This window comes from Phascolarctos cinereus, unplaced genomic scaffold, assembly GCF_003287225.1.
Source record: "Phascolarctos cinereus isolate Bilbo 61053 unplaced genomic scaffold, phaCin_HiC Scaffold_726;HRSCAF=1367, whole genome shotgun sequence".
NCBI lineage: Eukaryota > Metazoa > Chordata > Mammalia > Diprotodontia > Phascolarctidae > Phascolarctos > Phascolarctos cinereus.
In genome coordinates, this window is record NW_027556098.1 from 176,311,833 (window position 1) to 176,337,769 (window position 25,937).

The 25,937-nt window shown below is 38.6% G+C and overlaps 1 protein-coding gene across 5 annotated transcripts in view; it reads left to right on the forward strand.

The window, feature by feature from the left end:
• GRIK4 (glutamate ionotropic receptor kainate type subunit 4) overlaps positions 1-25,937 on the forward strand; it is a 689,615-nt gene that overhangs the window by 59,927 nt on the left and 603,751 nt on the right. For 4 of the 5 annotated variants that reach the window (XM_078146898.1, XM_020984864.2, XM_078146899.1 and 1 more), the window contains exon 1: positions 3,799-3,933. The exons of the other annotated variant lie outside the window; for it this stretch is intronic. The gene's annotated coding sequence lies outside the window, so the exon portion shown is untranslated. Of the gene's footprint in view, positions 1-3,798; positions 3,934-25,937 lie in introns of those variants that run through there. 5 annotated transcript variants of the gene reach the window in all.

Genomic DNA, 25,937 nt, shown 5'->3' on the forward strand with positions numbered 1-25,937 from the left:
TGATTTCACGATCATCAAAACTCCAGTACCATTTTTTACTTTTCTTCTTGACATGCAATCATTTGCCAAGGTTTTTGTTTATATCTCTGCAATATCTGTCCTTTCTTTCCAGTTCTGCCTTAACCCTCCTAGTGAAGGCCCTCATGTATTCTTACCTAGAAAGGAGGTGTCAAACATGCAACCCAAAGACTGCATGCAGCCCATGACACAAACCAGATTACCCATTACAGTTCCAAAGAACTCACGATGAAAATTGCTGTTTACCTCCAGATAGAGTATTGATGGACTCAAAATGCAGATTATTCCTCCCTCCCTTCTTTCCTTCCTTCTCTCCTTCCTTCCCTCCTTTTCTTCCTTTTTCTTTTCCTTCCTCCTGCCCTCCCTTCCTTCCTTCCTTCCTTCCTTCCTTCCTTCCTTCCTTCCTTCCTTCCTTCCTTCCTTCCTTCCTTCCTTCCTTCCTTCCTTCTCCTTCCTCTTTCCTTTTCCCTTCCCCTTTCTCTTTCTGTTTTCTTCTTCTTTTATTTTTTTTGGAACATAGCCAATGTGGAAATTTGTTTTGCATGACTTCATGTTTGTAATAGATTTTGTATTTCTTGCCTTCTCAATGGGTGGGGGAGGAGGTGGGGGTGAAGAAGAGAATCTGAAATTGAAAACAAAATAAAATTGAGTGGAAAATGTAATTGAGAAATATTTAACAAGATAAATAAGAATACAACAAAACATAGATAATGCAATATTTTAAAACTAAGTCAATATGCAGCCCTCAGGGATCTTTATGTGTGATTTAGCTGTCCCTATTTCTATTTGAATTTAATGCCACTGGGATTAATATAATGGCCTCCTAAGTGGTAGTCCTGCCTCCATTCTCTCCCCTCTGCTAACGTTCCTTTATATTCCTTCCAAAGTGCTTTGATCGCTGCTCTCTTTTAGTCAAAACCTTCAGTGGCTTCCTTTTTTTTTTTTCTCTAGCATAAAATATGAAATTAGTGTAATATCCAAGTTGAACCTAGCTGTCCAGCCTTGTCTCTTACTACTTTCTTCATATCCTCCAAGTTCCAGCCCCTATAGATCATATTCTGTGCCCTCTTCTCATCCTGCCCTCTCCTGTCTCCTTGTCTTTGCCTTCCTTGCTCTTTCTCTGTTTATAAAAGCCGATCTCATCCTTCTACATCCAAGTCAGGTGCTTTCTACATGTAGCTTTTCTGGTTTCCCTACTCAGCCCCCTTTGGAAAGTGAAAATGGTTACTTAGCCTTTACTTGGAGATTCTAAGAGTTCCCAGTTCTTAATCTATATCCTATGACCTCCAGTAATGGGGACCTCACTACCTCTGGGGGCAGCAATTCCAATTTCTGAACAGCTCTAGTTATTGGAAAAATTTTTTCTAATATTGAGCAGAAATCTTCTGTCCTGCCACTTCTACCCTTTGCTCCTGGTTCTACTGTCTGGGGCCAGATGGAATAAATCAAATCTTTCTTTCATCTGACACAAGCGACCAAATCAAGTGATTTGAGTTTTGCCTTCCTTTTCTGCCTCGGCTAATCCTCTGGCAGGGTTGCAAAAAGGGATGAAATACTTGAACAACAAGAAGCAAGCAAACCAGGTACCTGGGTTGGGTCATTCTCAGAACAAATGTCTAACTCTGAGCAGAAAGGATTCTTCTGGTTGCAGGTGAATACCCCTGAAGCTGCTCGAAGAATGTTCTGGTCCCACCTCCTCTTTATTCTTTGCTGAACATGTGTGTTCCTTAATATACTGCAGAAGCTAGTCATGGCTTCTGAAGACTGTTCTGAAGCATGCCTCCTGGCTTGGCAAAGAGGGCATGGAGTAGAAATTCCAAATTAGGTGTGCATGGACGTGGCAGACACGCCTGTGTTGTTTTGATTGACCATACTTATTTGTGGTAGGTTACTGCATAGGGATATAGATGCAAAAAAATACAGAAAGCCAAGAGCCACAGTAAAACATTGAATAATATACAAAAGCTAATGAAAAATTCAGAAGGGGATACAACAATTTTGTAATTTATCTTGCTAAATTTAATACATGCTTAAAAACTATATAACTCACAGAAAACTTACATTTTCATCTGCAACCCTTTTTGTTCTTTATATATTGAAATGTTTATGTATGAAGATTCTTAAGTTCGTAATAAAAAAGCATTAAAAAAGTTAACTGTTATGGGCTATTATGTCTCCTTTATGTCATCATTGATAAAGCTTATGAATCAGGTGGTTTGTCATCCAATTTGAGTGTGATTGGTAGGATGGAAAGATCTGTCCAGCATGTGCTTGAACTTTTGATAACTGTCACTTGGACCTGGATACACATACTTGGCTCATGTGGCAAACAGCTCATAGGGCAGGTGGGTTGTGCCATGGGTGGAGCAGTGGTGCTGGAGTCAAGAACTGGGTCAAATCTAACCTCAGAACATTTACAAGCTTTGTGAGTCCCTTAACCCCATGTGCTTCAATTTCCCTCAGTTAAAGAAAGGGGATAACAACAGCACCATTTTGTAGGGTTATTGTGAGGATCAGATCTGTAAATCACTTGGTATAGCACCAGGAACATAATAAGTGCTTAATAAGGGCTTAGAGCATCTAAGTGGATAGAGTGCCAGGCTTGGAGTATGGAAGACCTGAGTTCAAATGTGACCTCAAACGCTTACTAGCTATGTGGTCCTGGGCAAGTCACTTAACCCTATTTGGCCCAGATTCCTCATTTATAAAATGAACTGGAGAAGGAAATAGCAAACCACTCCAGTATCTTTGCCAAGAAAACCCCAAACAGAGTCACAAAGAGTTGGACATGACTGAAACAATTAAACAATAACAATAGGTGCTTATTTACTTCCTTCACTGACTCATAGATATAAGAACCCTTGATCATGTGCACATTCCCACATGTTTACACACATGCACTCTTGCTCACATAAAATGTGATGTGAAAGTGATGCCACTGGCCCATTGTCAGTCTCTGAATTGTGTATGCATGTGGGCACTCAGGTATTCTTTCTCAGTGATGGATTTTCATGGATCCATCTACTCTCTCATCTAGATCTTCCGTGTGAACAGGGACATGTAGGCAGTGTGGTTTAGTGGAAAGAGCTTGGATGTGTATTCAGAGGACTTCTACTTGATTCTTTACTAGGTATAGGACTTGGGACAAGTCACTTAACCTAAGCCTCAGTTTCTTTATCTCTAAAATGGGGGTGGTAATGCTTAACATAATTTTTCTTCTCAGCATGGTCATAAGGAAAGTGTTCTGTAAACCATGAAGCTCTATAGAAAATCTGAATTACCATGAGATTAAATGACACATGCAAAAGCACTTTCTAAAGAGGTGAAGGACAATTATTCTTATGGTTAAAATTAACAAGATGTTAACAGTGATGAGAAGGAGAGAGAGTGGCTAGTAGTGGGTGACCCAGGGTGGAGGATGAAGAAAGTCAAGGGGGTGAAGGATTCCAGGATGCTCTCAAAGGCAATGTTGAAGTGCCTCTGAATGGATTCCGGGCTGACTAGAGAGGCAAGTAAGCCAGAGACCTGTATATTGGGAAAATAGAGGTGGATGGAGGGAATTTCAGTCATAACGAGAGAAAAGAACAAATTCAGTGGGAGTGAGGGAGTGGGAGAGGTGGAAGGAAGCAAAGTTGCAGTTAGAGAGGGGAAGCTCAGAGTCTGAGATGTCTCAGTGCTTGATATCTATTCATAAAAGGTTTTTGCAAAATGGAAAGCTTAAAGAAAAAAAGTCACCATGCTTATTAACCGTGCTGTTTCATTGCCTTTTAATGCAGGTGAAGAGGAGCAGAGTAGTGTGTATAGATGAGATTTCCAGGATTCATCAGTAGGGCAACCTCCGTATTGCCTGGGGGAATCCTACTGACACTCCTCGAGAAGAAAGTAAAAAGGGATATTCTGGTGGAGAACGAAGAGGTACATTTCTGTACACATGTTGGGGCTCACATGCTATTGCTGTTCTCTTGAGAACCTTTTGGGGTATTTTTCTTGGGAAGAAGAACACATACCATGAGAGGGAGAGACTAGGAAAGGAAAATGGATGTAGGTACATACATATGTGCACAGAGACAGCCAAGTGGAGAGGAAGAACAGTTAACAAATTTGTGAATGGATTTCATGTGCCATTTGCCAAGGCTAACAGTGTAAGTGGAAGTCTCCGCCTTTATTATATAGCCTTGGTAAATGGAAGCATGTTTAGATGTCAGAGTCCTACATTTCTCACCAGGGAACCAGGCTCAAACAATACCCTTTCCAGTATTAATAGCTTTGATGAAGGCAGAATCTTTTCCTTATACAAATATGCAAAGAACCAGGGGCATAGAATGACAAAACTAGGGAAGCTAGATTTTAGAGTGGTTAGAATATGGAACTTGTTTTGGAGTTAGACCGAGTTTGAATCACATTTCAGATACTCACTGGATATGTGGCCCTGGGCAATTCACTTACTCTTTCAACCTCAGTTTCTTCATCTGTAATTATAGCACCTACATCACAAGGTTGCTATGAGGATCAAATGAGATAATATATGGAAAGCACTTTTTAGACTTTAAAGAACTATATAAATGTTAATTGTTAGAGTCAAACATAATTCACAAATGAGCTCATTGGTCTTCTCTTGTAACATGTATATTCTTAGATGGATATATTGTAAAATGTTCTCCATTCTCTTCTTTGCTTGTTGAATTCCTGTTCATTCTTTAAAGCCCTACTCAAATGCCACCATGTCTGTGAAGCCCTTTCTGATTCCTCCTGACAATAATACCAACCCCCAAACAAACTTGGCAGAGCCTTTATTTTGCAACTGTCCTGCTAGCATATGGAGAACCTCTGGTGCAAAAAAATGAGCAACCTTCACTCTGACCTTAGGCCTTCCATCCTCATTTTCTGAACTACTCTGTAGCTTTTGCCACTGTTCATCACCCTTTTCTCTCTAGGTTTTTGGGATACTACTCTCCTGCTTTTCCTCCTACCCATAGAAATAAATTTGTTATGTATTTTTAACATACATTTATGAAGAATTGAGTTCCAAGTTCTTTCCCTCCCTCCTCACACTTCTCCACCCATTGAGAAGGCAAGAAATGTGATATCAATTATACATGTAAAATCATGCAAAACATATTTCCATAGTAGTCATGTTGCCAAAAAAGCAAGAAAAATAAAGAGAAAAAATGCCCTAATATACATTCAGACTTTATTCTACCAGTTTTCTCTCCAGAGATGAATAACTGTTCCCATTATAAGTCCTCTGGAATTGTCTCACATCATTGTATTGATCAGAATAGATGACGAGCCTAACAGTGTTGCTGGTCCTCCTGATTCTGCTCACTTCACTTTGCATCAGTTTATGTAAGTTTTCCCAAGTTTTGCTGAAACTGTCCTGCTCATGAATTCTTATAGCACGATAGTATTCTATGATGATTATAATCTACAACTTGTTTAGCCATTCCCTGATTGGTAGGTATTCCCTCAATTTTCAATTCCTTGTCACCACAAAAAAAGCTGGTATATTTTTATACATCTAGGTCCTTTTAGACCTAGGTACTTTCCCATTTTCTTTAATCTCTTTGGGACACAGACCTTGTATGGTATTGCTGGGTCAAAAGGTATGAAGTTTTATAGTCCTTTGGGCAAATTGCTCTTCAGAATAGTTGAATCAGTTCACAACTCCAACAATGCATTAGTGTCCTAATTTTTCCGTGTATCCTCCAGTATCTGTGGTTTTCCTTTTCTGTCATTTTATCCAATCTGATAGGCGTGAGATGGTACCTCAGAGTTGTTTTAGTTAACATTCCTCTAAGCAATGGTGGTTTTAGAGCATTTTTTTTCATATGACTATACATAGCTTTGAGTTTTTTCTTCTGAAAACTGCTGTTCAAATGCTTTGACCATTTATCAATTGGGAAATGACTCCTATTTTTATAAATTTGAATCCATTTTCTATATATTTGAGAAGTGAGGCCTTTATCAGAGAAACTTGCTTTAAAAAATTTCCCCACCCAGTTTCTTGCTTTCCTTCTAATTTTGGTTGCATTGGTTTTGTTTGTGGAAAACCCTTTTAATTTAATGTAATCAAAGTTATCTATTTTACTTCCTGTGATCCTCTCTATCTCTTGTTTGGTCACAAAATCTTCTCTTATTCATAGATCTGACAGGTGAACTTTTCCATGTTTCCCTAATTTGCTTATATCATCTTTTATGTTTAAGTCATGTACCTATTTTGACCTTATCTGGGTATGTGGTATGAGGCATTGGTCTATGCTTAGTTTGTGCCAAACTGCTTTGCAGTTTTCCCATCAATTTTTGTCAAGTGAGTTCTTGTCCCAAAAGCTTAGGTCTTTGGGTCTATGAAATACTAGATTACAATGATCATTTAATGCTGTGTATTATGTACCTAATCTGTTCTACAGATCCACCACTCTTTCATAGCCAAATTTTCAGTACCAAATTGTTTTCATGATTACTGCTTTGTAATACAGTTTGAAATTTGGCACTGCTAGGTATCCTTCCTTCACATTTTTTTCATTGATCCCCTTGATATTCTTAACTTTTTGTTCTTCCAGATGAATTTTGTTACTGTTTTTTTCTAACTCTATAAAATGATTTTTTTTAGTAATTTGATTGGTACAGCACCAAATAAGTAAATTAATTTAGGTGAAATGGTCATTTTTCATTATGTTGGCCCAGCCTACCCATAAGCAATTAATATTTCTCCAATTATTTACATCCATCTGTGTGTGAAAAGTGTTTTGTAATTGTGTTCATACAGTTCATAGGTTTGTCTTGGCAGGTAGACTTCTCAGTATTTTATATTCTCTGCAGTTATTTAGAATGGAATTTCTCTTTCTGTCTCTTCCTGATGGGCTTTGTTGGTAATATGCAGAAGTGCTGATGGGTTTATGGGTTTATGGGTTTATATGGGTTTATTTTATATCTTGCAACTTTCCTAAAGTTGTTAATAATTTCAAGTAGTTTCTTAGTTGACTCTCTAGGGTTCTTTATACCAACGTATTGTCTGCAAAGAGTGATATTTTTGTTTTCTCATTGCCTATACTAATTTCTTTAATTTCTTTTTCTTCTCTGATTGCTATAGCTAGCATTTCTAGTACAATATTGAATTATAGTGGTGTAATGGGCTTCCTTGCTTGCGCTCCTGCTCTTATTTGGAACTCTTCTAGTTTATCCCCATTACAGATGATGCTTGCTGATGGTTTTAGACAGATACTACTTATCATTTTAAAGAAAGCTTCATTTATTCCTGTGCTTTCTAGTGTTTTTAATAGGAATAATTGTTGTATTTTGTCAAAAACTTTTCCTTTATCTCTGATATAATCACATGATATTGTGATTTCTTTTATTGATATGGTTAATTATGCTGATAGTTTTCCTAATAGTAAACTAGCTCTGTATTTCTAGTATAAATCCCACCTGGTCATAGTGTATGATCTTTATGATATATTGCAGTAATCTCCTTGCTGGTATTTTATTTAAAATTTTTGCATTGATATTCATTAAGGAAATTGGTCTATAATTTTCTTTTTGTTTTTGCTCTTCCTGGTTTAGGTTATCAGAACCATATTTGTGTCATAAAAGGAATTTGGTAGGACTCCTTCTTTGCCTATTTTCCCAAATAGTTTATGTACTATTGGAATTAATTATTCCTTAAATGCTTGGCAGAATTCGCTTGTGAATCCATCTGGTCCTGGGGGTGTTTTTTTCTTAGGGAGCTTGTTGATGGCTTGTTCAATTTCTTTTTCTAAGATAGGGTTATTTAAGTATTCTATTTCCTCTTCTGGGAAATTTATGTTTTTGTAAATATCCATCCATTTCACTTAGTTTGTCATTTTCACTTAGATTGTTACTGGCATATAGTGGGGCAAAATAGCTCCTAATAATTACTTATATTTCATCTTCACTGTTGGTACATTTACTCTTTTTATTTTTGATACTGGTAATTTGGCTTTCTTCCTTCTTTCTTTTAAAATCAAATTAATCCATGGTTCATCTAGTTTATTGTTTTTTCATAAAGCCAACTTTTAGTTTTATTGATTAGTTAAATGTTTTTTTTTTTTACTTTCAGTTTTATTAACCTTTCCTTTAATTTTCAAGATTTCCATTTTGGTGTTTAATTGGGAATATTTAATTTATTCTTTCTCAATTTTTTTAGTTGCATGGGCAATTTATTGATCTTCTCTTTCTCTATTTTATTGATGTAAGCATTTAGAGATATAATTTCCCCCCAAGTGCTGCTTTTGCTGCATCCCACCAATTCTGGTATATTATCTCATCATTGTTATTCTCTTTAAAGAAATTATTGATTGTTTCTATGATTTTGTTCTTCAACCCACTCATTCTTTAGGATTAAATTATTTGGTTTCAAATTAATTTTTAATCTGTTTCTGTAGCCCTTTATGGAATGTAATTTTTGTTGCATTATGGTCTAAAAAGGATGCATTTAGTATTTCTTCCTTTCTACATTTGTTTGTGATATTTTATGCCCTAATACATGGTCAGTTTTTTGGTGAAGGTGCCATGTACAGCTGATAAAGCAATGTATCATTTTCAATTCCCAGTTGTTTTTCTCCAATAGTCTATCATATCTAACTTTTAAAAAATTGTATTCATCTCTTTAGCTTCTTTCTTATTTATTTTATGGTTAGATTTATTTAGTTCTGAGAGGGGAAAGTTGAGGTTTCCCACTAGTATAGATTTACTATTTATTTCCTCCTGGAATTCATTTAACTTTTTCTTTAAGAATTTGGATGTTATGCCATTTGGATCTTATATATTTAGTATTGATATTACTTCATGATCTGTGGTACGTTTTACCAAGATGTAATCTCCCTGCTTACCTTTTTAAATTAGGTCGATTTTTGTTTTTGCTTTGTCTGGGATCATGATTGTTACCCCAGCTTTTCTTTTTTTTTACTTCAGCTGAAGCATAATAGACACTGCTCTAGACCCTTACTTTTACTCTGTATGTGTCTTTCTGTTTTAAGTGTATTTTTTTTGTAAACAACATATTGTTGGATTCTAGTTTCAGCTCTCTGCTTTTGTTTTATGGGTGAGTTCATCCCATTTACATTCATAGTTATGATTACAAAGTGTGTATTTCCCTTCTTCCTATTTTCCCCATCTCTCTCTCTCTCTCTCTCTCTCTCTCTCTCTCTCTCTCTCTCTCTTTAGTATATGTGCTGCCGAAGCGAGTACTCTCTCTCTCTTTTTACCGTGTTCTTCCTCAAAGTCTGTTTTGCTTCTGACCATTGCCTCCCTTATTCTACTCTCTTTTCTATCACTCCCACCCTTTTTCTTAACCACTTCCTTTCCTACTTCCCTGTTGGGTAAGATAGATTTCTATATCCAACCGAGTGTGCATGTTATTCCTTCTTTGAGCCAATTTTAGTGAGAGTGAGGTTCAAGATTTGCTCGCCTCCCCGCTCCATTTTTCCTTTCACTGTAAAGTTCTACCTTATGTGCCTCTTTTATGTGAGATAATTTTTCCAGTTTTCCTCTCCCTTCTGCCTTCTCCCAGTGCATCCCTCTTTCTCATCTCTTGATTTAATTTTTTTAGATCATCATCATTGTTTTTTAGATTATCATAGTTTATACATATCCATGCCCTCTTTTTATGTATACTCCTTTTAACTGCCCTAACAATAATAAAGTTCTTAGGAGTTATAAGTGTCATCTTTCCTTACAGGAATGTAAACAATTTAACCATATTAGTATTAAGTCCCTTATGATTTCTCTTTCATGTTTGCCTTTTTATGCTTCATCTGAGCCATGTTTGAATGTCAGATTTTCTATTTGTGTCTGGTCTTTTCATCAGGAATGCTCAGAAGTCCTCCATTTCATTAAATATCCATTTTTTCCCCCTGAAGGATTGTACTCAGTTTTTCTGGGTAGGTTATTGTTAGTTGTAATCCTATCTTACTTTGCTTTATAGAATATCATATTCCACAACCTGTGATTGTGAAAGCTGATAAATCTTGCATGATCCTGATTGTGGCCCTAGGATATTTAAATTGTTTCTTTCTTGTTGCTTTCAATATTTGGTCCTTGACCTGGGAGCTCTAGAACTTGGCTACAATATTCCTGGGAGTTTTTATTTTGAGATCCCATTCAGGAAGTGATCAGTGGATTTTTTCCATTTCTATTTTGCCCTTTGAATCTAAGATATTGGAGCAATTTTCCTTTATAATTTCTTGAAATGTGATGTCAAGCTTCTTTTTTAATGATAGCTTTTAAAATTAGGTCTATGTGATTTATTTTCCACATCAGTTTTTTTCCAATGAAATATTTCATATTTTCTTCTTTTTTCATTCTTTTGACTTCATTTTTATTATTTCTTTATGTCTCATGTCATTAGCTTTTACTTGTTCAATTCTAATTTTTAAGGAATGATTTTCTTCAGTGAGCTTTTGTATATCCTTTTCCATTTGGCCAATTCTGCTTTTTAAAGAGTTCTTTTATTTAATGAATTTTTGTGCCTTTCCATTTGTGCAGATCTCCTTTTTAAGGAGTTTTTTTCTTAGTGAATTTTTGTGCCTTTTTTGCCCTTTGGTCAATTCTGCTTCTTAAGGTATTGTTTTCTTCAGTGTGTGTGTGTGTGTGTGTGTGTGTGTGTGTGTGTGTGTGTGTGTATGTATATGTGTATCTCCAAAACTGAACTCATTATTTTTCCACCACCCTCCCTGTCCCTCTGGCTTGCAACCTAGATGTCATCTTTAATTCCATACTACCCATCACTTCTCATATCCTATCTGTTGCTAAGGCCTGTGAGTTTCACCTTTGCAACATCTCTTGAATATGCCCCTTCTCTCCTCTGGTATTGCCTCCACTCTGGTGCAGACCCTCATATCACCTCATGCATGGATGATTGCAATAGCCTGCTGATGGGTCTGCCTTTCTCAAGTCTCTTCCCATTCCAATCCATCCTTAATTCAACCACCAAAGTGATTTTCTTAAAGCACAGGTCACCTATGTCACCTTGCTATTCAGTAAACACCAGTGGCTTTCTATCACTTCCACAGCCAAGTACAAAATCCTGTTTGGCATTCAAAGCCCTTCATAACCTTTATAAACCCTTATCTTTCCAGTATTCTTATACCATACTCTATGATCCAGTGATACTGGCCTCCTGGCTATTGCATGAGGAAGACACTCAATTTCTTAGCTCTGGGCATTTTCTCTATCTTCCATGCCTCCCTTATCATCTAAAATCTCATCTTCTAGAGGAAGCCTTTCCCTTATCATCTAAAATCCCATCTTCTACAGGAAGCCTTTCCCACCCTCTTTTAAGTACAATGGCTTCCTTCTTTATTATTTTCTCTTTATGCTGTATATAGCTTATTTACACCTTTTGGCTTGTTGTCTCCTCTATTAGATTGTGAATTTCTTAAAGGCAGGGGCTGTCTTTTGCCTCTTTTTGTATCCCCAGCATTTAGCACAGTGCCTGGAATATAGCTAATGTTTAGTAAATGTTTATGAACTGACATTTTCATAACATATTGAGGTATAAAATGCCCTATGATGCATGATCTCGTTTGAGCCTTATGGTGACCTTGTGAAATAGGTACTAAGTTTGTTACTACTCTCACTTTGCTGACAAGGACATTGAGACTCTAAGAAGTTAAGTGATCATGATCACACAGCTAGAAAGTCTTGTAGGCAGGATTCCAGTCTTGGTTTCTCCCAGCTCTGAATACCATGATGCCTCTCATGAATGAATGAATAAATAAATGCCTCTGAATGAATCTCCAAAATGAAATTGCCTTTCTAAAAATGCTTGGACAAATCAAATCCATAGCACCTTAGAAAGTTGGAGCTGATAAGAAGATAATTTATACAATCACCTCATTTTATTTTTTTCCCCAGTTCTTAATAGCAAGAACTCTTCATTTCCATTTTTTAAAATTTTGTTTCTTTTTTGGTTAAATGTATTAATATATTTTTTTGACACAACAGACACTTCCCAACAAGTGCCCTGATGATTCCCCCCAACCCTTACAAAGTACACTCTCTATGAACAATAGTTTATTGGCAGATAGAAAGGATATGACTTTTCATTTTAATGATATGCTACTAAACTTGACTATTGTAATTGACCATTTTTGTAGCTTCTAGATGTAGACTTTATTTACATGGTCAAAGTCATTACTTTCGTTATTCTCCTGGTTCTGTTTTCTTTGGGTCATTCCAATTTCCTCTGAATTCTTTGTATTTGTTATTCCTTATAGTGTAGTATTATTTGATTACATTCATAAACTATACTTTGCTCAGCCATTCTCTCGATCTTTGGGATCATATTTTGCTTCCATTTTTTTAAATAACAAATAATGATGCTGTGGACATTTTTGTAAGTGTGGGCCTTTTCTTTCTGTCAATAACCTTCTTGGGATATAGTCCCAGAGGTAAAATCTCTGGGTTGAAGAATATGAACAGTTTAATCACTTTTCTTACATAATTCCAAATTATTTTTCCAAACAGATGAACTAATTCAAAGCTCTACTTGCAATGAATAATTGTGTCCGTCTTCCCATAATCCTTCCAGTAATGAGTTTTACATTTTTTAGCATCTTTGTAGCTTTATGGGTATGAAGTAATAGCTCATGTTTGTTTTAATTTTCATTTCCTGCTTATTTATTATTTTGATAATTTCTATCAGCAGTTATTGATAATTTATATATAATATCTATCTATTGACTTATTGATGTATCTATATCTTGATATATAGCATATATTAATATGTATTATAATTATGTATATAACTGTATGTGTGTAGATAGATACATAGTTTCTTTAGGAAACTCTTTGTTCTTTATCATTTGGCTACTTGTCTATTGAGGAATGACCCTTAATCTTTTAAACTGGAATTAATTCCACATTGATATTGGATGTCAGCCTGATAAAAATATGACATCCAAGGTCTATGGTGAATTGATGTCTTATTTACCAAGTGATGAAATTGAGGTTCAGAGAAGGCTGATGGCTTTTCTGTGGTTGTACAGCTAGTTAGTTGCAAAGCCAAATGTAGAGTTCAGGTCTCTGGCTCATAGGTCAGTGGTTTTTCTACTATTATGATATCTAAACAGTAGATGAAATTTTCATAGATTCATTCTCAGGGTTAGGAGGACTCCCAGGTATCATGTAGTCCAACCCCTACTTGACTAGGAATCCCTTCTTGAACGTCTCCCCTAAAGTAGTCATCCAGTCTGTACTTGAAGCTATGGTGAGCTCACTATTTCCTGAGGCAGCAGTATGTTCCCTTTATAACAGCTCTTATTGGGAACATTTTTAAAAAAAAAAAGAATTCTAAATCTGCCTCTCTGCAAATTCTACCTGTTGGCCCTACTTCTGCCTTATGGGGCCAAGCAGAATAATTCAAATTTGTCTTCCATGTGACAGGCCTTCAAACACTTCAAGGAAGCTATCATGTAATATCTAAAGAAGAAAATCTTCTCCAGACGAAACATCTCCAGGTCCTTCACTTCCTCCTCATACAGCTGTCAGAACCTAGGGCCAGAGAAAAGCATTCTCCCTAGTAACGATGGCCAGCGAGGAGACAGCATAAGCCAGCTGAATCCCAGAGGTGCTTTCTTTAGTTGAATTTCTTTCTGGGGAAGTTCCATCCTATATAATGTGTCAGTTTTCCCTGTATACTGGAATCTGGCCAGTCCATCTCCTTAGGCCTTAACATTCCAAACAAATTTTCTGCTTCTTTCTCTCTGGTTTAGAATCTATTTTCATGTTAGTTATGAAATTGTATTTTACTCATCTGGTATCGCTGGCCCCCTCACTAGTCAAGGCTGGCAAGGTGGAATGGCTCTGATTCATCTCCGTTGCTGATGTAATGAGATAGGCTGACTGTTGTCTGTGTGGGATCTCTGACCGTGCAAATCCTGGGCAGCTATTTCCCCACTGCTTCTAGCCCTTGGGAACAGGGAAAGAAAGTACACACAGGAAGACAGGAGTGAGTCAGAGATTGCTTGTCTAGTTTAACAGAAATGGTTTCAGTGGTAGTCTCTATCTGAAGCAGGCAAGGTAAAATACCTATGATCCCCGGTGACCTGGCAGAGTTTCCTGGAAGGTTTTAGGCTGCTGTGATAACTTCTGATATCTTTTTAAGTGAAACTGTGCCAACTCGCCTACAGTCAGCTTTCCTGCCTCATACTCAAGGGCTCCACACACCAGATTTTTAGGCCCTTTCAGGGTAGAGAAACCACAACTGTAAGCTTCCTGAGGGCAGGACTGATTCACTTTTGTCCAGCACAGGGCCTTGCACATAGTAGGCATGTCAGTTAAAAAATGTCTCTGAGAGATTGTGAGAAGTCTTTTCTAAAGTTTTGTCTCAGAAACTTAGAAATGAAATGACCAGTCAATTATATCACTGTGCTTTGTTGTAGATATACTTCAGTCCTGTTATGTCAGAACTCCATTTAAAGATTCTATGATGTCAATTATTGCAAAAGCTAGACATGATGAGGGAATTGCAGGGTCCAGACAAGTTTCATAATTTTCCCAGATCACACAGCTAGTTAGAAGGATTGATTCTTATGCTTGGAAAAGACTGTAGTTTAGAGTTATCTAAAGAGTGAATGCTTTCTCCATTATTTCTGGGGTCATCCAATCTTTACTTGAATACCTACAGTGTGAGAAAATTCATTATCTACTGAGAAATCCTATTTATTTTTGAATGGCTTTCATTCGTTTGAAAGGGTGAAGGGAAAAAGGGAAGGAAACAAGCAGTTATTGGGTGAAGTATTCAAATTGTGGTCTAATGATCTTGATGTCATTTTCTGACCCAATTCTAAAACATATTATTATAGGAATGGTTCACGAAAATCTAGGAAAGAAACAGTGATCACTAATAACTAGCATGGCTTAATCCAGAACAGGTCATACCAGACTAACCTCATCTCATTTTTGATAGATTTAATAGAAAATAGATTGGGGTCACGTGATAAACATAGTAGAAATGTATGGTACCAAAACATTTGACGAAATCTGTCATGTTATCCCTGTGTACAAGCCAGAGAGATGAGGACTGGACAGCAAAATGTTTGGTTGGATTCAGAACTGGTTGAATGATATACCAGACCCAAGACTTGGGTTCAAATCTACTCTCAGACACTTAGGAGTTGTGTGACCCTGGGCAAGTCACTTAACCGCTGTTTGCCTCAGTTTCCTCATCTGTGAAATGGGGATAATAATAGCAGCTACCTCCCAGGGTTGTTGTGAGGATCAAAGGAGATAATCATTGTGAAGGGCTTAGTGCAGTGCCTGGCACGTGTTATTGTTGAGTCATTTCAGTCGTGTCCCACTCTTTGTGACCCCATTTGGGGTTTTCTTGGCAAAGATACTGGAGTGGTTTGCCATCTTACAGTGCAATTTACAGCTGAGGAAACTGAGGCAAACCTGGTTAAGTGACTTGCCCAGGGTGACACAACTCCTGAGTCTCTGAGGCTAGATTTGAACTCAGGTCCTTCTGCCTTGGGCTGATGCTCTATCCACTGTGCCACCTAGATGCCAAGTGCTATATAAATGTTAGCTATTAATATCGTCATTAGTGACTCAATGTCAACTTTGAAGGGAGTCTCTAGTAGAATACCTCAAGGATCTGTCAATATTATTTTTTATTGGTGATGTTGAATGAAGGCAGAGATGGCATTCTTATTAATTTTCAGATGTTATGAAACTAGATAATACCATATAGATAAATAGAATAACTAATACTGTAGCAACAACTAACAGTAACACAGTAACTAACACAGTAACAATAACAATAAAAATTAGAGTCAGGTTCCAAAAACATCCTGACAGATAAGAACAGTGGGCTGAATCTAATGAGAATAGAATTATTTATTTTAAAGAAATTGTAAGCGCAGCTAGGTGGCACAGTGGGTAGAGCTCTGGCCTTGGAGTCAGGAGGACCTGAGTTCAAATCCAGTCTCAGACATTTGAAACTAGCTGTGTGACCCTGGCACTTAACCCTGATTGCCTCACCAAAAAGAAAAAAAAAAGAAATTAATAGGGGTAAGTGTAAATGCCTATACTTGGATTTTAAAAAAAAATCCACTGTACAAGTACAGGATTGGGGAGGGATGGCTACTTATGAGTCTACTTATGCCTACTTAAGAGAGGCAGGGTGCTCAAAAATAAAAGAGGTGATAATTTCTAGCTGATAGTCGAGGTTAGACTATTTCTAGTCCAATGCAATCCAATAAACATTTATTAAGTACCTACTGTGTTCCAGACACTGTGCTAACTGAGCATTAGAAATACAATTAATAAAGACAGTCCCTGCCCTCAAAGAGCTTTTAATCTAATGAGGGAGAGGGCAACACATAAAAGAAAGCAGAAAAGTGGGGTCAGGGGACCCCAAGCAGTATCTTGTTCTTTGTAACTGAACCCAGACAAAGCAGCATATGCAAAGTAGAGTGACCTTAGGGAAGTGGTGTCAATGAAAGCTTACATATTGTGTTCAGGTCTGGTTGCCACATTTTAGTAAGGACATTGATTTAATGGAGAGCACCCAGAGGAGGGTGGTGTGAATGGAGAGGGAACTGGAAGTAATGCCTCATGAGTTATTAGTTGGAGGAGGTGGGAATCATTTCCCTGGAAAAAGAGAAGACTGATGTTACTGCCTTTGAATATTTAAAGGGATGTCTAGCAAAACAGAATTAAACTTGTTTTGCTTGATTACAGAGGACAGAACTAAAAGCAATGGGTAGAATTAATGAAGGGATGGATTTAGGTCCAAAGTAAGGCAAAACTTCCTAACAATTAAACTTGTCTATAAGCATAATAGGCCAACCTAGGAGGTAGTAAAGCCCCCATTTCCTGGAGGCTTTCACAAAGGCAGAGCAATCACTTGGGGATTTCTGTATAGGTACAGGTTGGACTAGATGGTGTTTGCATTTTATTTGAACTCTGAGATAACTTTATGGTGGTGACATTGGCCTTCCCTTCGTAGTAGGCCAGTAGTACCATCTCCAAGGTCTCATTCTACCTGCGCCCCCGTGACACTAGGGAAAACAGAAACGGCACCATAATGCCAGCAGGAGGAGGCTGAGCATTTCTGGATAAATGCTGAGAGTTGTCTCTTTCTAAGCCTTAAATACTGAGAAATGCTGCATAAAGATAGGCCCCAGGGAAGACCATCTGCTGTCAGTGGGTTTGGTCCAGATTCCTGTTGTCCATCCTCCTGGTGGTGGCAAAATTGGAAATCTCTTAGTGTCTGTTTTCAGACTCCCCAGGGATGAAAGCCAAGTGAGGCCCAGGGTATCCTTGATATAGAGATCATTAATACTGAGTATGAACTGCTTCTCCTTCCCATCTTACTCCACCCCAGTTCCAGTTGGCATATCTCCAACATTGGGGAAGGAAAGTATCATACTGAGGATGGGGTACTGAAAAAATAGAAGCACGGATGAATGGATGAGGAGTGAAATGGGCATAATGAAGAGAACAATTTATATAGTAACAACAACACTAAAAACAACTTTGAAAGACTTAAGAACTCTGATCAAGGCAATGACCAACTATGATTCCAGAGGACCATTGAGCAAGCCTGCTACCTACCTCCTGACAGAGAGCCGGTAAACACAGGGTACAGAAGGAGAAACACATTTATGGCCATGGCCGATGTGGGAATTGTCTTTGCTTGACTATGCTTATTTATTACAAGGGTTTGTTTGTTTGTTTATTTTCAGTGGTTGGGGTAAAGTGGGAGAGAAAGTAGATTTTTGTTAATTGAAGAAATAAAACTTAATTTAAATAAATACAAACACTGACCCTACCATCCTTTGTTTGCCACATCTCCAGTACTAGGTAAGAGAAGTTCCATGTTAGTGGTAGGGAACAGGAACACACTGGCAGACAGAAGCACTGACTCAGTCATGTCCTTGGAGTGTATTCAGCTTATCAGGCAAAGCTTGGCATTAGGAAGGTAGGAAGGATCCAGGTATCCAGCCTAGGCCAGCCAAGCAGCTGTTACTTATCCAGTTGTGGAAGATGATCCTGTTGGTTTGGAACTAAGATTGGAAAGAAGCACATGGGAGCCAGCACCTTCAGGGGAGGACATTCTGCAGAGTGACAAGGTCAGGTGGCCAGTCCAGGGACATCTGCTGAGCAGGCCCAGATTCTACCTGGTAAACAGACTGTCTTCTGGAGTTCTGCTGGGCAGAATCACAATCCATGGTTATAGATGGCCATCATCTTAGAAGATTGGTGAATTACAAATGCACATCCTTTCATAGGAATGACCCAAGAGGGATGCGGGACATATAGACCAGGAAGTCTTTTCATTCTGGGCAAGCAAGTAGGGTCTGTAATGAAGGACAGGTAGGCCAAAGTCTTCAAACTAACCTTTGAGCCCCAGGAAACCTTGCAAGAGGAACACAATCTGACTACAGAATTCTTCATATGTGTTAAATGTAGTTGACCATAAATCAAAGGAAAGCTCTGGTGTTAAGCTACTTAGAGTTTCTAAAGACCTTTTATAAGATTCCATGCTAAAGGTTGAAAAAAAAATGAATCAACGTGAGATTAAGGGTGCTGGTTTGTCATGAATGAATTCAGAAAAGAAAAAGTAGGGATGAATGGGCCTTGAATAGAGATGTATGAAAAATCTAGTGCCTTAGGGAGAAGTGCTAAAACAGATTCTCATTACATATCTGTTAAAATCAAAACTATGTAACTTGGCAGTTCAAGATCCTCTGGAATTTATCCCCAACCTAATGATCTAGCTTTGTGTTCTCCTATAGTAACTCCATCCAGCCTGGTCTCCTTGAACACTGTACATACCCTTCTCTGGCCTATAACCTTTGTTTCTGCTTTTCTCTTCTGAATGTTCTCTTTGCTTTGTTGAACCTGACCATGTCACAATCCTCTTTCCCCCATGTGATAAACTCCAGTGGCTCCTTATTGCCTTCAGAATCAAATATAACATTCTCTGTTTGAGTTTTGAAGTTCTTTATGACCTTTTCCTTTCCTACCTTTTGAGTCTTTTTTCATCTTACTCCCCTCCACATACTCTGCCATTCAGTGACACTTACTGCTTTATTGTTCTTTGCACTCAAAACGTCATCTTCAGACTCTGGACATTTCTTTTGATATTTTATTCCCCCCCCCAATTACATGTAAAAACAATTTTAACATTCTTTTTTTTTCTTCAAATTTTGAGTTCCAAACTCCCCGTCCCCCATTAAGAAGGCAAGTAATATGACATAGGTATACATGTGTAGTCATGCAAAACACATATCCATGTAAGTCATGCTGTGAAGGAAAATACACACAACCCCCTCCACCAAATAAAGTAAAGAAAAGTATTTTTGAGATGCATTCAGGTTCCATTAGTTCTTTCTCCGGAGGTGGACAGCACCTTTCATCATAAGTTCTGGGCATTTTCATTGGCCATGTCAGGAATTCTCTCCCTCTTCATCACTGCCTCCTGGATTCCCTGGAATACTATATATATACCATTTTGCAAAACCATAAACTAGCTTGTAGTATTAACTAATGATTCCATCAAATATTTTCTTCTCCTCATTGAAACTATAAGCTGCCTAAGGACGGGAGCCATGTCTCATGTCTCTTTTGCAATCTAGTAGACATTCATTGAAATACACTACATTATCTGGTGGAAAGAGACAAAGCCAGTGCTTTTTCTTTCCCATCCTGCCTCACTTCTAAGCTCATAATCTAATGGGGGACAAGAACATACTTGTAGAAGCAGTTACAGAAGGAGTTATCAACACCAGCTTCATGATTGGGTAGACTATCCCATCCAGTGTTAAAGGAATTAAACTGATTGGCTGGACTGATCTGAAGTCTGTATGGTTCAAATTTTAAAAGCTTATAATCAGATTCTGATCTGTCTCACTGGATTCACAACTAATAGCTTCTTTTTATGTGAAGAATGTTTAAGGATGAATGATGGATTTTCTATTTACCTTGTAAGTTTCTTCATGAATATTCTTTTATTAAAAAAAATTATTGATGCCTTGCTTTTTACATCAAAATTCCCTCTAGTATTCTTCTCTCTCCTCTTCTTAGAGAGTCATCCTATATAACAAATCATATTTTTAAAGAAAACGAAAAGAAAGAAGAGAAGAAAATCAGCAAGTTGATTGATACAGTTAAAAAGTCTGAAAATGTATATATAATGTGTGGCTCTTATGGACCTCTGTCCTTTGCAAAAGGTTGGCGTGGCAGATATCTTCCTTGGAGGCTTGTTTTGTTCTTTGACATTTTTGCCACCTTAACTTTTCATAGCTTTGTGGTGGTTTCTTCTGTTTACATTGTTGTAATCATCGTGTTTTCTTGGCTCCATCAACTTGACTTTGCATCAGTTCATGTAGATCTTTCCATGCTTCTCTGTGATCGTCCTAGTCATCATTTCTTATAGCACAGCACTACATTCATGTGTCACAATTTGTTCTTTTAAAAATTATTGATTTTAGGGGCAGCTAGGGGGCACAGTGGTTAGAGCTCTAGCCTTGGAGTCAGGAGGACCTGAGTTCAAATGTGACCACAGACACTTGATACTTACTAGCTGTGTGATCCTGGGCAAGTCACTTAACCCCATTGCCTAGCCAAAAAAAAAAGAAAGAAAAGAAAAATTATTGATATTGTTTGTTTTTATGTTCCATTCATTTTCAACTATATCCCTCATGCCTCCCTTACAATACCTTGTAACAAAAAGAGAAAAGGCAGGTCAACAAAACCAAATAACTTATCAACTGAGTGTGATAGGAAATGTGATATTCATTCTGTGCCTACAGTCTACCATGTCTGCAAAGAGTGAAGGGAGGTGAATTTTCTATCTTTACTCTGGAGCCAAGTTTCTTGGTCATTATAATTACATAGCATTCAAATTTGGGGTTTTTTTTTGTTCTTTCTGTTTACATAGTTTTTTTCAGAATATTTCCCACTCACTATCCCTGTAATATTCCAGATAATATTGTTCCTCCCTGGCTAGCATTCCCCTATTATCTCCCCCTTTAGAATGTAAGCTCCTTAAGGACAGGCACTTTGTTTTTGTATTTGTATCTGTAGAATGTTTGGCACATGGTAAGTAAGCTCCTCATAAATGCTTTTTCATTCATTCATTCATGGAAAGGATGTTGCCATGAATAGAAGCAAGTGCAGATATAGTATCTAGTGCTCCCAAGGCCATACCCAAGGCTGGTTGCTTCTCTCATTGTTGAAATAAAAATCTACATTTCTATAGTTACTTTATAAAATAATACAATTGTTGTTTAGTTGTTTTTCACTCATGTCTGACTTTTCTTGATACCATTTGGGGTTTTCTTAGCAGAAATACTGGAGTGGTTTGCTATTTCCTTCTCTAGCTCATTTGACAGATGAGGAAACTGAGGCAAACAGGGTTAAGTGACTTGCTCAGGGTCTCACAGCTAGTAAGTATCCAAGGTCAGATTTGAATTCAGAAAGATGAGTTTTCCTGACTCCAGGTTCAGCACTCTATCCACTGTACTACCCAGCTGTGCTATAAAATAATATAACTTAATAGAAGTCTACATTTCTATAGTCTACTTTAATATTTATAAAACCCTTGCCTCAGAAAAACCCTTACAGGTCAGAAGTGGTCACCATACTAGAGTCAGAATTTTAACACAAGTCTCCTGATTCTGCATTCAGTGCCCTTGTGGCTACACCATCCTGATTTTTCCTTGGCTATGTGCTACACTTGGGATAGATTATTTTGAGGGGAGCTGTGGAGGTTTCTGCATGTGGCTTCTGTTCTATTTTTATTTTTCGACTACCCAGATAGCCTCTTTCCACCAAGACATAGCAAGGTAGATGCAGGGTTGGAAAGGACCTCCGAGTTCATCTAGAGTCCGATCCTCTCATTTTACAGATGAAGAAACTGAGGCTGGGGAGTAAGTATAAGAGGCATAACTAAATCCAAGTTCTCGACTTTAGAGCCAGTGCTCTTTCTATTGTACCAGTAGGCAATGTATCTTTGACAATCTTATCCAAGGGTAACTGATAGGAGTGTCCTGGGGAGGTTCCATGGACTGAGGTAGGTGGATATAAGGCCAGGAATAGAGGGGGAACATGGAGGAATAAGGATTTATTAAGTGCCTACTATGTGTCAAGCACTTTTGCAAATATATGGAGCATGCCAATATTGACAGGAAATCTCTTCTTCCCTATTTCATCAGCCTCTAGGGACTGAGAACTTCCATGACGTGGCTTAGTTAAAATGTGGGAATATTCCAAGGCTAGGCAACCTCCTGACTTTTGTTCCTGCTGTGTGCTGAATTCTGTCAAGGAGGTGGAAAGGGGAAAGGGAATGTAGAGGAATAGAGGTCTGCTTCCCACCCCTGGGGAAGCCTGGAATCTAGTTAGGGATACAAGAAACTCATATGTGAAAAAGAGATTGCCAAAAAGACAGCATACCAAGAAGTGAAAATTGAATTCTGGGCAAACTGAGTTTGTGAGTACTGAGAATCCAGAGGTGATCTGAGCTGGTGAGGGTAATCAGAGAAGACTTCGGGCTCCTTGTTAGCCACTGATATCTACCTCTTGCCTAGTTCCACTCAGGCACTCACTTGACTTTTCCTTCGAGGAACTCCTTATGTGGAAAATCAGAAAATTCTGTCTTCCTAGGGAGGTGCCAAAGATTACATTAGCTCATCATTATTATTTTTTTAAATTAAAATAAAGTCACTGCCTGCTATTTGGTAAATGCAGGTATCCCTCCTGGGCCTACTCATGTGCTAGAATCTGGGTTTAATGTATTGGATTTTTTTTAATAAAGATTCTGTTATGGAACCTTGCTCTGTGGGAGGAACCTTGTTAGAGAAGTGAGAAAGCTCTCATTAGCGGGATAAATGTGGCAGAGTGGAATGGAATCAACAAGCTGGCTGCCAAGCCAGCGAGTCTGTGACTGCAAGTGGATTGGTCCATGGGATGCCAGGGGCTCTCTCTCCCCAAGCAGGTTATGTCTTAGAAAGTGAGCTCTTGAAAGTTGAGGGAGGGAAGCTAGAGAAGCAATATGGCACAAAGTAGTAAATTTCAGGGCCATTGAAGTTACAGGCAGAAGGGACCTTAGACATCATCTCATCTAACTCATTTTACAGTTGGGGAAACTGAGGCTGTGGGAGGGATAGTAATTTTCTTCAGGTCCCGTAAGTAGTGAATCACAAGGGTGGAGAGAAAGAAGGTTTCCAGGAGGATGTAAACTCCTAGAGAGCAGAGACTGTTTTTGTCTCTTCAAATTCTCCCTTCCTCTGAACTTTTTCTCTGAGCTCTATCATCCTCCTAAGTCACCCTGGCCCACAATCCTGGTGTCATCCTCAATTCCTCCCTCCCACTCATTCCACACGTCCAATCCATTGTCAAACTTCCTAGGTGGCACAGTGGATAGAATGCTAGGCCTGGAGTCAATAAATCCCTGAGTTCAAATCTGACCTCAGGTACTTATTAGCTGTGTGACTCTGGGCAAATCACTTAACCCTTGCTTGCCTCAGTTTTCTCAACTGTAAAATGGGGATAATTAAAACACCGACCTGCCAAAGTTGCCATGAGCATCAGATGAGATATTTGTAAAGGACTTAGCACACAGTAGATGCTATGAAAATGTTAGTTATTGTTGCTGTTACTATTACTCCTTCACAACACCTCTCACATATGTCCCCTTCTCTCCAGTCAGCTGCTCTCCTAGTTCAGTGCGGCCTCCCCTCTCACCTAGACTATCGTGATAGCTTCTAACTGGTCTCTCTTCCCTTCAGTCCATTAACTACATCATTCCCCTGACTGATGAGATCCAACAGTTCCCTGTTACTTCTAGGATCAAATAGAAACTCCATCGTGTGATATTTGAAGCCTTTTACAACATCCTCTTCCTATCTTTCCAGTTTCTTGCCCTCTCCTCCCCCTCCACAAACTCTACATTCTGGCTCCATCACCTTACTTGCTATTTCTTGCTTAGAACATTCTGTCTCCTCTCTCCATGTCTCTTCACTCAATGTCCTCCATGCCTGGGCTGCTTTTCTCTCATCTCAGCCTCCATTTTCTGAAAGGGAATAAACATTTCTATAGAACCCGTTTTGTGCCAGGCGCTGTGCTAAGCCCTTTACCAATGTTATCTCATTTGATCCTCACAACAATCCTGTAAGGTTGGTGCTAGTATCATTCCCATCTTACAGTTGAAGAAACTGAGGCAAACAGAAGTTAAATCGCTTGCTCAGGGTCACAAAGGTACTTAGTGTCTTGAGGTGGGACTCAAGTCTTGACTCTAGGCGTGGTGCTCTATCCACTGTACCAACCAGCTGCCTGCTAGGTTAGCCCACGATAATAATAATTGCTCATGTTAAGGAGCTTTCTGGTTACAAAATGCCTTACTATGTTTTATCTTATTTGATCCTCCCAACAACTCTCTGAGGCAAGTAGATCCTAATTTTGGATCTGGTAGGAGATTAGCTTGTCCAGGGTCCAGAATCTTAAACAAGGTCACACAATTAGTAAATAGCAGAGCCAGAAAGTGGGAACTTGAGTTCTCTGGCTCTAAAGCCAATGCACTTTCCACTTTACCACACTATCTATGTTATTATCCTTCTCTACCTTCCCCCGTTTTACAAATGGGACAGCTGAGGCTCAATGAAATGAGACAGGCAGCAGAGACTTAGAGAGGTGCTGTGATTGGCCTAAGTGGTAGAGCTAGGACTTGACTCCCAGGCCTGTTCACTCTGAGTACAATGCTTTTCTCTCCCGACACTGAGTGGCCAAGATAATAAGCATGTGTGTGGAAGTGTTGACTAAGTCTAGGCATCCCACAACAAACCCCATCAACCTTACCGAGTGATATGCAAATCTCATGGGGAAGCAAGCTGGCTCAATGAACAAACTTTTCCCTTCTAGCTAAGGTCAGGGAGGAACAGGAGATGTAGCTAGAGTCCTTATTTCTGGGCAGAAATACCATAGCTCATCATCCTCAGGGTACAGTTCAAATGCACAGATGTTAAAGTAAAGGTTTGAATAGCAAGGAAAGAAAAGAATTTGTAATGGAAGGCTGGGTTTCAGGTCAATATTAGGAAGAAGGAGAAAATTATTAGGGCAGAGAGAACAGAAGATCGAGGCAAGGAAACAAGAATCTCATCATCGAAGGAGATCAGGAGAGCTCTTGGCACCAGAGTACAGTTATTGGAACTCTAAGGACCTCCCTTGTTGAGTGGCCTTGAACATTTACTTTACCTTTCTAGGCATCAGTTTCTTCATCTGTCAAATGGGTGTAAGGAACAGACTAAATGACTTTGTAGATCCCTTATCACTCCTAAGTTCTGTGGCAGTGGAAAGGCACTGGTCTTCCAAGTCTGGTGCCCTTGGCAAATCATTTTGCCTCCTCAGTAAACTGGGAATAAAAGAATTTACCTACCTGCCTCACAGAGCTAGTATGAGAAAAGTGCTTTGTAAACCATGAAGGTCTACGGAAAGATGAGCTGTCATAGTGACAAATCTATGAATGTCTGAACTTAGGAATGAAAGAGTATGAGCTTCTGCTACATTAAGTAGGGCAAGAAGCCTCAGTTTATGAATCTCTGTAGTCAGGGATGATGGGGTGGCATCCGGAGCTTCTGATGATGTTTTTCCTCATGTATGACAGACTATAGATTTTCCCCCAGGCCAGGGGCTCTTAACCTTTTTTGGGGTCATGGATCCCTTTGTGAGGCTGGTCAAGCTTATGGACACTTTCTTAGGATAGTGTTTTAAAATAATTGAAGGAAATGCTAAATTTCAGTTATAGGTTAGTGAAAATAAAGTAACTTTTTTTCCTATTCAAGTTCATGGATCCTCAGGAATTACTCCATGGGCCCAGGTGCAGGGACCCTAGACTAAGAGCCTTTATATCTAGGGAGACTGACAGTCCACTGCTTAGCAGATGTTACAGAACC